Source organism: Pseudonaja textilis, chromosome 2, assembly GCF_049901715.1.
Source record: "Pseudonaja textilis isolate UNSWEBS1 chromosome 2, rPseTex1.2, whole genome shotgun sequence".
NCBI classification, from domain to species: Eukaryota; Metazoa; Chordata; class Lepidosauria; order Squamata; family Elapidae; genus Pseudonaja; species Pseudonaja textilis.
The window spans coordinates 30,032,498-30,045,358 of record NC_141991.1 but is presented as its reverse complement, the minus strand read 5'-3'; positions in this window follow the sequence as shown (position 1 = coordinate 30,045,358).

Here is a 12,861-nt window from a genome sequence, read left to right as displayed (position 1 = left end):
AGATGGCGGTTTGTATGTGTTTTCTTCTGGTAGATGGTGTGTCCTAGGGAGCCATTGGATCTTTTGTATACCAAGACATTTAGGAAAGGAAGTTGATTGTTGGCTTCTGTTTCCATGGTGAATTGTATTTTGGGGTGTAGGCTGTTGAGGTGTGTGAGGAAGTTGTTCAGTTTTTCTTTCCCGTGTGGCCAGATTATGAAGGTGTCATCTACGTATCTGAGCCAGAGTTTGGGTTTGTGGTCGTATTTTTCTAGAGCTTGTGTTTCAAAGTGTTCCATGTAGAGGTTAGCGATGACAGGTGAGAGGGTGATCCCATGGGTGCTCCTTCTATTTGTTTGTATTTTTGTTCATTGTAGGTGAAGTATGTATTGGATAGGCAGTGGTTGGTCAGATCTAGGATGTGCTTGGGGGTTGTATTTGTTTTCGGATGGCTGTCAAGGCTTCTTTTATTAGCACTTGGGTGAAGAGGATATGACATCGAAGCTTACTAGTAGGTCGTTAGGTTGTAAGTTTTGTTTCTTTATGATGAACTGGAATGAGTTTCTTACGTGTGAGTTGATGGATTCTGCATAGGGTTGTAGTTGTTTGGCAAGAAATTTGGCCAGGTTTTGTAGAGGTGAGCCTATGGAGCTGACTATTGGTCTGAGTGGGGTTCCTTCTTTGTGTATCTTGGGAGACCATAAAGCTTGGGACATTTGGATGATTTCTCTCTGGGTATGATTCGTTTGCTGGATTTCTTCACTGATGGGGAGGCTTTATTTTGGATTTGGTAGTTTTTCTAGGTAGGTGGTGGGGTCTGTCTTTAGGGTTTGTATCGGGTCTTGGAGTAGGTTGGTTAACTTGGTTTGGTATTCAGATGTGTTCATAACCACTGTCGCATTGCCCTTGTCTGCTGGTAGGATTATTATGCTGGTGTCTTCTTTCAGGTTAAGTAGTGCAGTTTGTTCTTCTTTGGATAAGTTGCTTTTGGGTGGTTTGCTAGTGCAGAGGATGTTGGTGCTTTCAAGTCTGATTTTGTTAGCATCATCAGGGTTGGTTCTGGTCAGGCTGGTTTCAACTCCGCATATGATGGTTTCTGTGGGGATGTGTTTGGGAGTGACAGCAAAGTTGAATCCTTTTGAAAGGACCTTGGTTTCAGCTTCAGTGAGGATCTTGTCTGAGATGTTGTGCACTGTTTGTTTCATGTGTGGCTGTGGGGGGAGGAGTTGGTTTCTGGCATTGTTGTAGTTTCCTGAGTTTGTTGGTGTGTGTGTCTGTCTTGAGGGTGGTCTGTGTTTCAGCTCTCCAGACAGCGAGTTGTTTGGATTTGTCCCAAAGTAGGGGGTGAATCTTGTTGCTGAATCTGAGGTGGAGTGTGAGGAGAACTTTGTTGATTTGGTCTAGGAGAAACCTTTTTGTGTGAAGTTCATTTCTAATTAGGGCCAGTTCTGTTCTTTTTAGAATGCATTTGGTGGCTGCTGTGTTGGTGTGGAATTTCAATTGGAACAACCAAAGATCCACATACAAATACCCGCGAGAACCTCAGAAAACAAATATTGCACCTCTACGGGGAGGAAACCCACCATCTGACCAGGACTTATGAAAAACTTGAAGTCCAAAGAGCCTCCATTTTATGTGACCTTGCATTCCTATGCAACTGCCGAGATCAAAATTTAATTCCCACAAGCTTCCAATTGAAATTCCACACCAACACCCACTCAGAAGATGAGACACGACCATGGACCAGAAGCTGCACTGCAGCTGCATCACTACCCACTTCAAACCCCTCCGAGCCATACATGAAGCAAACCGACACCCACTATGAAGATGCAGCACGACCACGAACTCGAAGCCAAACAGCAAGATCACAGCTCACCAACTCAAATCCCCAGCAACTGAGACTAACCTGAGCACAACCAAGCCCCACCTGAACAGAACACGCCTCCAACCAATCAGAACACGGCTAACCCCCAACCAATCAGAACACAGCCAAATCCCCACCAATGAGAACACACCCCACCCAATCAGAACACAGCCAAGCCCCCCACCCAATCAAGTCCCACCCCACTGGCAGTTAAAAGGAGGAAGCAGCTGCAATCTCACATTACTCTGAGAAGCACAGAGCCGGAGACAGAAGTCTGAAGATGATGAATGAGACTTCATCGAAATTGCCTAGATACTTCGAATCTTACGGGAGAAACCCGAACAACCAAAGATCCACATACAAATACCCGCGAGAACCTCAGAAAATATATATATATATATATATATATATATATATATATATATATATATATTCTTAAGTTTTCGTGGTACTTACATATATGGCATTCAGCTTTGTTCGGGTATTTTCCCACGCCACTGTAGTTGTGCTTTTACACTACTGTACACTATACACTGTACACTGTACACTATACACCATACACTATATACTGTACACTATACTGTACACTATACAGAAGCCTGATGGTGGCAGATGAGATTCTGCCAAAACGTTGCTACAACTTTTAAAAGCACAACTACAATGATGTGGAAAATACCCGAACAAAGCTGAATGCCATACAGAGATATATATATATATATATATATATATATATATATATATATATATATATATATTCTTAAGTTTTCGGTACTTACATGTATGGCATTCAAAGAAGAAGACCTGGAACAACTAAGGGTGGGAATACTGGCTGGACTTTTGGAAAAGGATAAAGATGACATATTGAGAGAGTTTGATGAAGTTTACAGGATTAGCACTAATTATGCGATATGCCACAAATGCCCAAGAGAAGTCCATATACTATTTGCAAGAAGGAATGCCCGGAATATCATATATAGGATGTCAAGAGATGAAACAATCACATATAAAGGCAAAGAAGTCTTGATTCTCAAACAAATACCAAGAAGAGTAAGAGAACAAAGACAAGATTACAAGTTCTTAGCAGCTTACCTAAATCAGAAAAGAATCGTATTTAAATGGCTAATCCCAGAGGGGATGTTAGTTTTTTGGAATGAAAGGAAAATTAAAATAGACTCCATGGAAAAGGCCCAGGAATTTTATGAGTGGTTGGTAGGTCCGGAAGACCAGACCAGTAAGAATGAACTGGAAACAAACTCCCAGGAAGATCAAGGCTATCATAAGAACAGAGATGGAACTTCAGGAAATCAAGGAAATACTCATCTACAACAGGAGAGAGAAGAAAGTAGGACACATCTTCAAGCACAAGGAGAGACCAGAGCCATTACAAGACAAAGAGCAAAACAGAATTAATTAAATGGAAGAAGAAAAGAAACTACTATCAATTAATATAAATGGCTTAAACTCGACAATAAAAAAGAAAAGGATAATAGCCAAACTAATCAAACAAAATGCTGATATAGTATGCCTACAAGAAACTCATATAAAGAAAACAGATGAAAAATACCTAGAATGTCCTAGAAATACCTAGAAATTAGGGAAGCTACTTACCGCACCAGCAGACATGGGGAAAAAGAAAGGGATTGCAGTATATGTTAAAGAGGATTTGAAAGCAGATTTAATATGGTCGGATTCTGAGGGAAGAACTCTGGTTTTGCAGATCTGAATTAATAACATCCCAATTCTCTTAGTGGTAATCTACACCCCGAATGGAGATCAAAAAGAGTTTTTTAAGCATCTTTATGGAAAAATAGTAGGATTGGAAAAAAGAAATATTTGTATCATAGGAGACTTTAATTCTATTGCTGATTATTAAAAAGACCACAGTAATGGGGGAAAGAACAAAGGTGGGGGAGAGAGAGCTTCCCAAGATATGTATGGAAATGATGAAGGAGTTAAATTTGATATATGGAGAAGATTACATCCTGAGAAAAAACAATTTACATTCTATTCAAATCCTCATCAAATATGGACATGAATTGATATGGCATGGATGAATGGGAAAATACCAAATCAGATAAAAGGGATTGAAATTTTACCAAATGAATGGGCAGATCACAATCCAATTCAGATAATATGGAAGGGTAGGGAAAAATCCAAGAAAAGATGTATGTTAAATACTCAGTTAATAAGAGAAAAAGAATATACCAACAAACTCAAGGAGGAATTAAATTATTGTTTAAAGGAAAATGATAATGGAGCAACTATGAAACAAAACATTTGGGATACAACGAAGGCAGTAATAAGAGGTATAACAATCTCTTATAATGCCAAGAGGAGTAAGGAAAGATACACCCAGCAAAACAAATTACAACAAAAAATTAAGGAATTAGATAGAGGATAGAGGAGGATTCAAAATTGCAAAATCAGATAACAATAACTAAACATAAATTGAATTTAATTGAATAAGAGAGAATGATTATAAATTTGAATACAACCAGACAAACTTATTTTGAGCATGCTAATAAGCCACGGAGATGGCTATCATATAGACTTTTAAAAAGGAAAGGAAAGAGATTGATATACCAGCTAGTAGATGGAAAGGGGAATATACAACAGGAGATAGAACAGAAAAAAGAGATGATTTGGAATTAAGATTTCCTTATCCAATCTTTATTTTTCCATTACATTTGACTTTTCTATATTTGGGAAATATAGAGTATTCTTACAGATAGTCCATGATTTACAACTGCAATTGGGACCAGCATATCTGTTGTTAAGCAAGTGAGTTGGACTCAATTGTAAGACATTTTGCCACAGTTGTAAAGCATATCACTGCAGTTGTTAAGTGAATCACATGGCCATTAACTAAATTTCGCTTTCCCCCATTGACTATACTTGTTGGAAGCCAGTTCCAAAGGTTGCAGATGGAGGCTACATGGTTCCAGAAAGATACAATTGTTGTAACTAAATGCCAGTTGCCAAGTGCTAAAATTTTGATCACATAATTGTGAGGATGTTGTGATAGTCATAAGTGCAAGGACGGATCATAAAGCATTTTCTTTGTGCCATTATAATGTTGAGCAGCTGCTATATGAGTGCTTGTAAGTCAAGAGCTACCTATACGTATATGACCTCTTACACTCTGTTCCCAATGGTAGACAGCTAGGATTTGGAAATTCTTCTGTGAATGCCTCCAGTTTAAAACATTTTAAAGAATTGCAATTTAAAAGTTCAAAGATTGTGTTTATTTATGAAAGCCATAATTGCCTTTTTAAAAATAAAAATAAAAGAAAGACTAAGTTAACATAGACTATCAAATGAAATGAAATATCAGATTCCTGAAAAAAAAATCAACAAAAAAAGACACCAGGGCTAAAATACGGTTAGGCAGTGTGATTTTTTTAAAAACAAGTTTTATTCAGTTTTCCACATTTTAACATCTCTTTTTAGTGAACAGCATGATTACAGGTTTCACATATACATACAAATATGAACATAATTACATATTCAATTTTTGTATTTAATTTCTTATCTTAACCATGCTTTTATACATTTTCTATTTTATTATATTATTCCAAATGCTTATCTCATTATTTAATTCACATATATTAACTTCATAATTATTATACTTTAGTACTTTTAACTGTCACATTAGTATATTCCATCTTAAATTCTGATTAATAACACGCCTTCTATAAATTGGTTTCCCCCCCTAAAATATCAATTTAAGTGTGCCACCTCTAAGTTACATATTCATTAATTATCTCCCCTTTTAAATCCCATTAAATGTTTAACATTTTATTGCCTAAAACATTAAAATTAATAATCCCATTTAAAACTACATAACATATATAAGTCAGATTCTGCATGGTTTCCCCTTTTTAATTTCATAAGGTTTATCTACAATTTCAGGAAAAAAAAAAAGGACATATTAATCTATTCATTTAATCCTAAACCCTGATGTTAATTCCATTTCAGCTCTCCTCCTGTATCGTTTCATTTATTTCAGTATATTTAATACACATATTCCATTAATTATTCCATTCATATTTAAACAAGAAAACCAGCATTCCAATCCTAAAAGTATTTCAATATATTTAATAAACATATTCCATTATTTGTTACAATTATCTCTATGCATAAAGGAAAAGAGCATTGAATTCCATTATCAAAAAATAGCAGTTTTGTTTTCCATCTTCCATGTCCCCATTTCACAACTACCAATTTATTTCTGTTAGTCCCCAGTACCTTACAGTATCCCCTCTCCAAATATCAATCACCCATTATCTCTATGTCTAATTAAACAATATTCCCATTTTTTTTTTACAATTCCCATATTTCTTTGTTCCCAAGTCCTGTTTCTTATCCCTTCTTTCCCCTTGTATTTTCCCCTTTATTCTTTCACTCCAGTTTTTATCCCCCTCTCTATTTATAACTTCCTTCCGCCCTTCAAATTTCTGCTGATTCTTTTTCCCTTTTTTAATTTTCTGGATATTTCCCTCTTTATTCAACTTCCCAAATCTCCAATATTTATTTCCAACTCTTTTCCTCCTTCTTTCCAGAGTTCTTTGTTGTCGATGGTAATTAAAGATGGCTCCTTCTATGATTTGCTCCACTTCCTCTTCTGTCCTTTGTTGTCATACTCTGCAATCGCGTTTTCAATGAATTTTAAAGAAAAGCCCAGCATTTCACCTCATTCTTGTAATATTTCTTTCATGTTTCTAAGTTCCATTTTTAATGCCAGAAGAGATATCGCCATTTTACAGCTTTCTAATTAGCAATTTAATCCAAACAGTGTTTTTAAAGTTAATTTCCAACAGTCAGCTTTTATTTTCTTCCTCTTTTAATCCTCAAATAATCCAGTGCCAAATCCATATCAGAATCAACAATTAATCCAAGGGCAGAATCTTCCTGTTTCTTTCTTTGTTTCAATGTTTTTTTTCAAAGTTCTTGTTTTATTGTATCAAATTTCCTTACAGTTTTAAGAAACAGAGTCTTTTGAAAGAAAAAAACAAGTTAGATTTAACTCAGATGGCACTCTTTGTTATGACAAATCTACACCCCCTCTTTTCTTTTTTCTTCCCAATTATTCAGAGCTTTTTAAATCACAATCTTCCAAATAAAGGTCAAATTCAATTGATATTAAATCTTCCCAATCAGCTTTATTAGTGCCTATATAGAATCAAAATATACTTATCCAAATTGATTAGAGGATTCCTTCTTCAGCTTCTACCTTTCTTGGTTCAAAGCCCTGCCGCTGTCAAAAGCAATTCACACCTTTCTTCTCTTTCTTTCTATTCACCACTTTAAGTCCTTTCTTGAAAATTATTTGAAATGTGAATCCTGCGGGTACCTTCCATTTAATTGTATCGTCCCATTCCTCCTGCTGTTCACTTCTTTCTCTCTCTCCTGCACAAACTTATTCCAGTCTAATCTTCCCCTTCAGGGTAGCCATTTTAGACCACTGCTCCAGGTGTCTTTGGGAGGGAGCAATTGCCAAGCCAGGGAGAGGATTTGCGACTCCCCTCTACTCAGCTGATGGTCTCCCCTTCCTCCGCCGCTCCTACGAGGTGGCTTCTGCCCCAAATCTGGTCGGTTGTGGCTCTCCAATGCTGAAGCACGAACCAAAGCCACGCACAATCGCGGTCAGAAGTCCATCATCAGGGAAGCTCCTAGGCAGTGTGATTTTGATGTGCTTGAATGTATCCATGGGGTCCACTTGCCTTTCTCTCCCACCTGATATAATTCCATAATGATTTTTTTCAACTACTTAAATAATGGGAGCACAGCATATTGTAATACCAAGCTTCAATCTTTAGAAGCATCTTGATTTCCAAACATGCCTGAATTCCAAAGAGGTTCTAGACATCTTTCTATACAGAATATGTGTGATTGCAGACCAAGAAATGTATTACCTGAAACTGGGATAACAGAGGACATCTTGGGAAGTAAGGACAACCTTACCAGGTGGATTTTCTAATACAAGGGTCTCCAAACTTGGCAACTTTAAGACTTGTGGATTTTAACTCCCAGAATTCTCCGGGAGTTGAAGTCCACAAGTCTTAATGTTGCCAAGTTTGGAGACCTCTATTCTAATAAATAGCATCATTTTGTGAATAGTCAAATCCTTTTATCAGAGTCCCTATAACATGCTCTAAAATTGCAGTTGTGTCACATGAAGAGTTTGGAGTTTTCACTTGAAGGACCCTCTTTCCTAGAACCTATTGTAATGACAGAGAGAATAAGGATTTTTTTTCTCCCTGATGCTGCTTGGAGTGTTGCAATATCCAGGATCTACAGTTTAATAAAGCATAATTGCAATTAGCAGTTCTACCTTTTACATCACGTCTTGCTGGGCAAGAAAAGCCTTAAAAATCACTGCAGAGTATATATAATTATGCCCTAGGACTGCAGTCATAAATCACAGGCAGTAACTGCAGTGTATCTCACCTTCTAGACAGCAAACAAATCTCCTGCCTCTAGATGAGTAGCACTACCAGGATTAGGACAATATAAAATAATTTTTGTAAGGAGTAGCACCTGTGTCACACCAGAATATATTTTTCCTTCAGGTCAAAACTCAACACATATTTAGCATTGTTTGTAGAGCCATTACCTGTTATAACATCTGGAAATGCTTAAACCATAAAGTCCTTCCATTATTTATACAGAGAACTATACTAGAAACTCCACCATCTATTCCAGAGTTTTTATCAGCTCCACCAGTAACACAAAAGATGTTTTCACATTCTTGCAGTATTAAAAGGAGCAAGGCAATAATCCTTGGTGCACACATATAAACATGCTTTTTTGCTTGATAAATTATACAATCATGTGTTGAATTTGTCCAAAACTTTCCCTATCTGCCAGTCTCTTTATCAATTATTATGATATCTCAGGGAGAATTGGATCTTACATATCAGTTGACATCTTGGAAGACATTGGTGCCAAAGTCAATCAGAAAATCTAAACCATCCAGGAAATCTGCTACTGAATGTGTCAGACCAAGCACAACTTATTAATCACATGAAATATATTTTAATTTCAATTTATTGTGGTTTCAGGATGCATAATAAAGTTGGCCTTTCCAGTACAAAACCATTCAAGTGCACCTAAAAAGCTGGGACATTTTTGATGAGTGCTGAAGATTTTTACAAATCTTCATTGTTTACTTTTTCTTTTTCGACTTTGTGGTGCCCCCTTTGGGCGTGGTGCCCTAAGCATGTGCTTAGTCTGCTTAATGGTTAATACACCCTTGTGTTAACCAGAGCTGTTGATTTTGTTTCTGCTCAAAAGTTAAAATTTCAAGGTGGCACTTATTTGTATTTGAACTGATATTAGAATACCCACATTTTATTCTTCATGTTATCTGCTTTTTGTAGAACAGAAAGTGTTGAATACTTTTTATAAATTAAATTTATAACCAATAAATGCTACACTGTACTAAGATGGCTGCTGTTTTTTTAACGTCACACTGAATGTTCTGGACGCTATAATATTTTTCTATCTTTTAAAAACACCTTGATTTGGAAGCACTGTTCTGTTCATCTGCAAATTGAACTGATAAATTCTTAAATTAAAGCTAATATAATTGATGGTTTAATATTTTCTTAGTCAACTGTCAAGTTTGTCTGTATCAGCCAGGAGGTTCAGAAGAAAGATTTGTGCTGCTGAGCTCTGAAACTGAAAGTGTAAATCTAGATGAATTTTCTTCAGCCTTGCCTCTTCCAGTTGTGTTTCTAACAAGAGCATTTTTTCTGGAACATTTCAATATTCCCAGATTGGATGAATAATATGGGCTACAGATGATGAAATTCCAACATAGAACTTCTTCTCTGGTAATGTCACACTATTAACTAGAGCATACAAAACATTTGCTAGACCTATACTTAAATACAACTCATCAGTCTGGAACCCACATTACGTATCTGATATCAACACAGTTGAGAAAATCCAGAAATATTTCACAAGAAGAGTTCTCCACTCCTCTACTGGTTGCAGAATACCTATGCCACCAGACTTGAAACTCTAGACCTAGAAAACCTAGAACTATGCCGCTTCCGGTCTGATCTAAATATAGTATATAAAATCATACATTGCAATGTCCTACCTGCAAATGAATCCTTCAGCTTCGGTCATAACAATACAAAAGTTCACAATAGATATAAACTCAAGGTTAACCGCACCAAACTTGACTGCAGAAAATATGATTTCAGCAACAGAATGGTCAATGTTTGGAATACTTTACCCCACTCTGTGGTTTCTTGCCCAATCCCCCAAAATTTTAACCTTAGACTGTCTACTATTGACCTCATCCCTTTTCTAAGAGGTCTGTAAGGGGTGTGCATAAGCACACCAATCATGCCTGTCCTATTGTTTTTTATTTTCTTATAAGTATCTATCTCATGTATTCAAAACTATATTTATTCTTATACCTGTATCTTGTAAGTGATTGACAAATCAAATAAAATTTAAAATGTACATGGAGGGCTTCAAATCATTCCCATTAAGCCTTGAGATTAATCAATTGAAGGTATTGTTCTAGTCACCAGCCAGTTTATTACTTCTATTCCTGAATCAAATGCCCTAATCTTTCTATAAATCTCACAGGGAAGTATCATTAATCTACTAATATTATTTATTTTAAATACATATTGCAGCAAACAAAGTATCCCCTGACTTGTTTGAATTAGTGGTATGAATTACTGGAGGGAAATCTATTTGACTCTCATTTTAATCTAGTTGTAACTATTCAGATACAAAACAAAACATTATACCCTGTTATTCACACTTTGCTAAATATTGTACTTCTGTTTTTCATTTATGCAAGAATTGGGCTTAACAGATGTATAGCTGAAAAAACAAGAAATGGAACAACACCAAATCTTCTCAGCTGCATGGTTCTTTGGTGGAGTTAGAAACTTACTTTTCTCTTCATGCTATGAAGGAAATAATTTTGCTTCTTGCACTGTGGATGAAGTAGGTTTCCTGTCATCTCACATGTGGTCTTGCTATTTGTGTATTGACCAGAATTTTATCTGAGGCAGCATGTTGTCATTTGCAAGAAATTACTTCACTCTGGCAGCGTAGTTGGCAACAGCAAGTTGACACTCATCGCTGCTTTCTATGAAATCATACAGCTATACAAAAGTCTCTGACCTCAAAAGGTTCTTGTAAGGGACCAGCTGGGACTGGAGTTGAGCCAGTACTGAGTTGTGTAATAGTCACTGTGATAAAATGTGAAAGGTTTTATTTTGCACTGACTGAAACTAATCAAAACCACCAATCAACACTAGCTGTGGCGCACAGGTCCGAGCTGCAATATCCAGGACAACCACAAAATGGCAACCCAGAGGTGTGATAGATAGATAGATAGATAGATAGATAGATAGATAGATAGATAGATAGATAGATGATAGAGAGATCTAATTACGTACATTATGATTCTTGATTCTTAATGAATGTATCTTTTCTTTATGCATACTGAGAGAATTTACACCAAGACAAATTCCTTGTGTGTCTAATCACACTTGGCCAATAAAGTATTCTATCTATCTATCTATCTATCTATCTATCTATCTATCTATCTATCTATCTATCTATCTATCTATCTAATGATCCCTTCCAACTTCCCCCTGGATTGAGAATTGTATCCAACCATGTTCTTTTCCTCAGGGAAAGCAGGTTTTGTTCAAAGCACTCGTCAGTCTAATGGTGGGGAAAATAATAATTGCCAAATTCTCTGCAGTTTTGTGTTCCTTTTTCTATGCCAGAGATGACCAATCCTGGGACTGAAGAAAACTAATGGGGATTGATACAAATCTCTTTCTTCTTTTTCTTTTTTTTTTGTGTGACAACAGACTTATCAGTAACAGTGTTGAAAAGAACCTTGGAAGTCATCTAGTCCAGGGGTCCCCAACCCTGGATCTGTGGACTGGCACTGGCCCAGGGCATACCAGACACTGGTCCACACAGGTAAGTCAAGCCCCATCCATGGGATGTAGACAGCATGCAAAAACAGATCCCCTCCAGTCCACAGAAAAACCTCTCTCCACAGATCTGGTCCCTGATGCCCAAAAGGTTGGAGGCCACTGATCAAGTCCATACTATTTCTGATAGACGGCTGTCCAGTCTCTTCTTAAAAGCTTCTAGTGTTAGGGCACCCAAAAATTCTGAAAGCAGTCTGTTCCACTGGTTAATTTTTCTCCCCTGTTAAAAATTTTCTCCTTAGTTCTAGGTTGTTTCTCTCCTTGGTTAGTTTACATATTTCTTGCCCTGCCTAGAGGTGCTTGGTAAATAGATTTGCCCCCTCTTCCTTGTGGCAACTCTTCAAGTTGAAGGGTTGGAAGGCTGCTATCAAATCACCCCTGGTCCTTCTTTTCACTAGACTAGGTATACCCCATTCCTGCAATTATTATTTGTATGTTGTAGCTTCTAGGTCCCTAATTTTTAGGGGCCTAGATTTCTTTAGGAGGAGGACACAATTGAAAGTGATAGTAACTGTCCTATCTCCAGGGATGGGGTTCTATCAGTTTGGCCCAATTTGGGCAAACTGGTAGCTCTGATGATCAGCTGGGAGCAAAGGTTCAGTTTGCTCTGATAATCAGCTGTTGGGCCCATCCGCCCGCCTGTACTCTAGGCTGTGCTTGATATCCTGTTTTTCAAGCTCAGCTGATTCGTGCAGCACATGTCAGTTGTTTAACACACAGGAATTGCTGGGGAAGGTCAGTAGCAAAGCACACGCCCACTGAACTGGTTGGTACACCTGTTGAATCGCACCCCTGCCTATCTAGAATTTCTTCTAGTTCTTGATAATTTTTTTTCTTCTCTATTGCAACTAGTTTGGTATTCGGAAAGCAGCACTTTCCTTCCCCTCGAATTCTTTTGGGACCGTGAGTTACTACCAGGTCTGCAGTTTTTATGTTGATATATAGAAAAGCTCAACCACAGCAGAATCCCTCTAAAGCGTGTAATGCTTTCTACAAGTCAATGTGCAAGAATGAGGCTGCTGACACCTT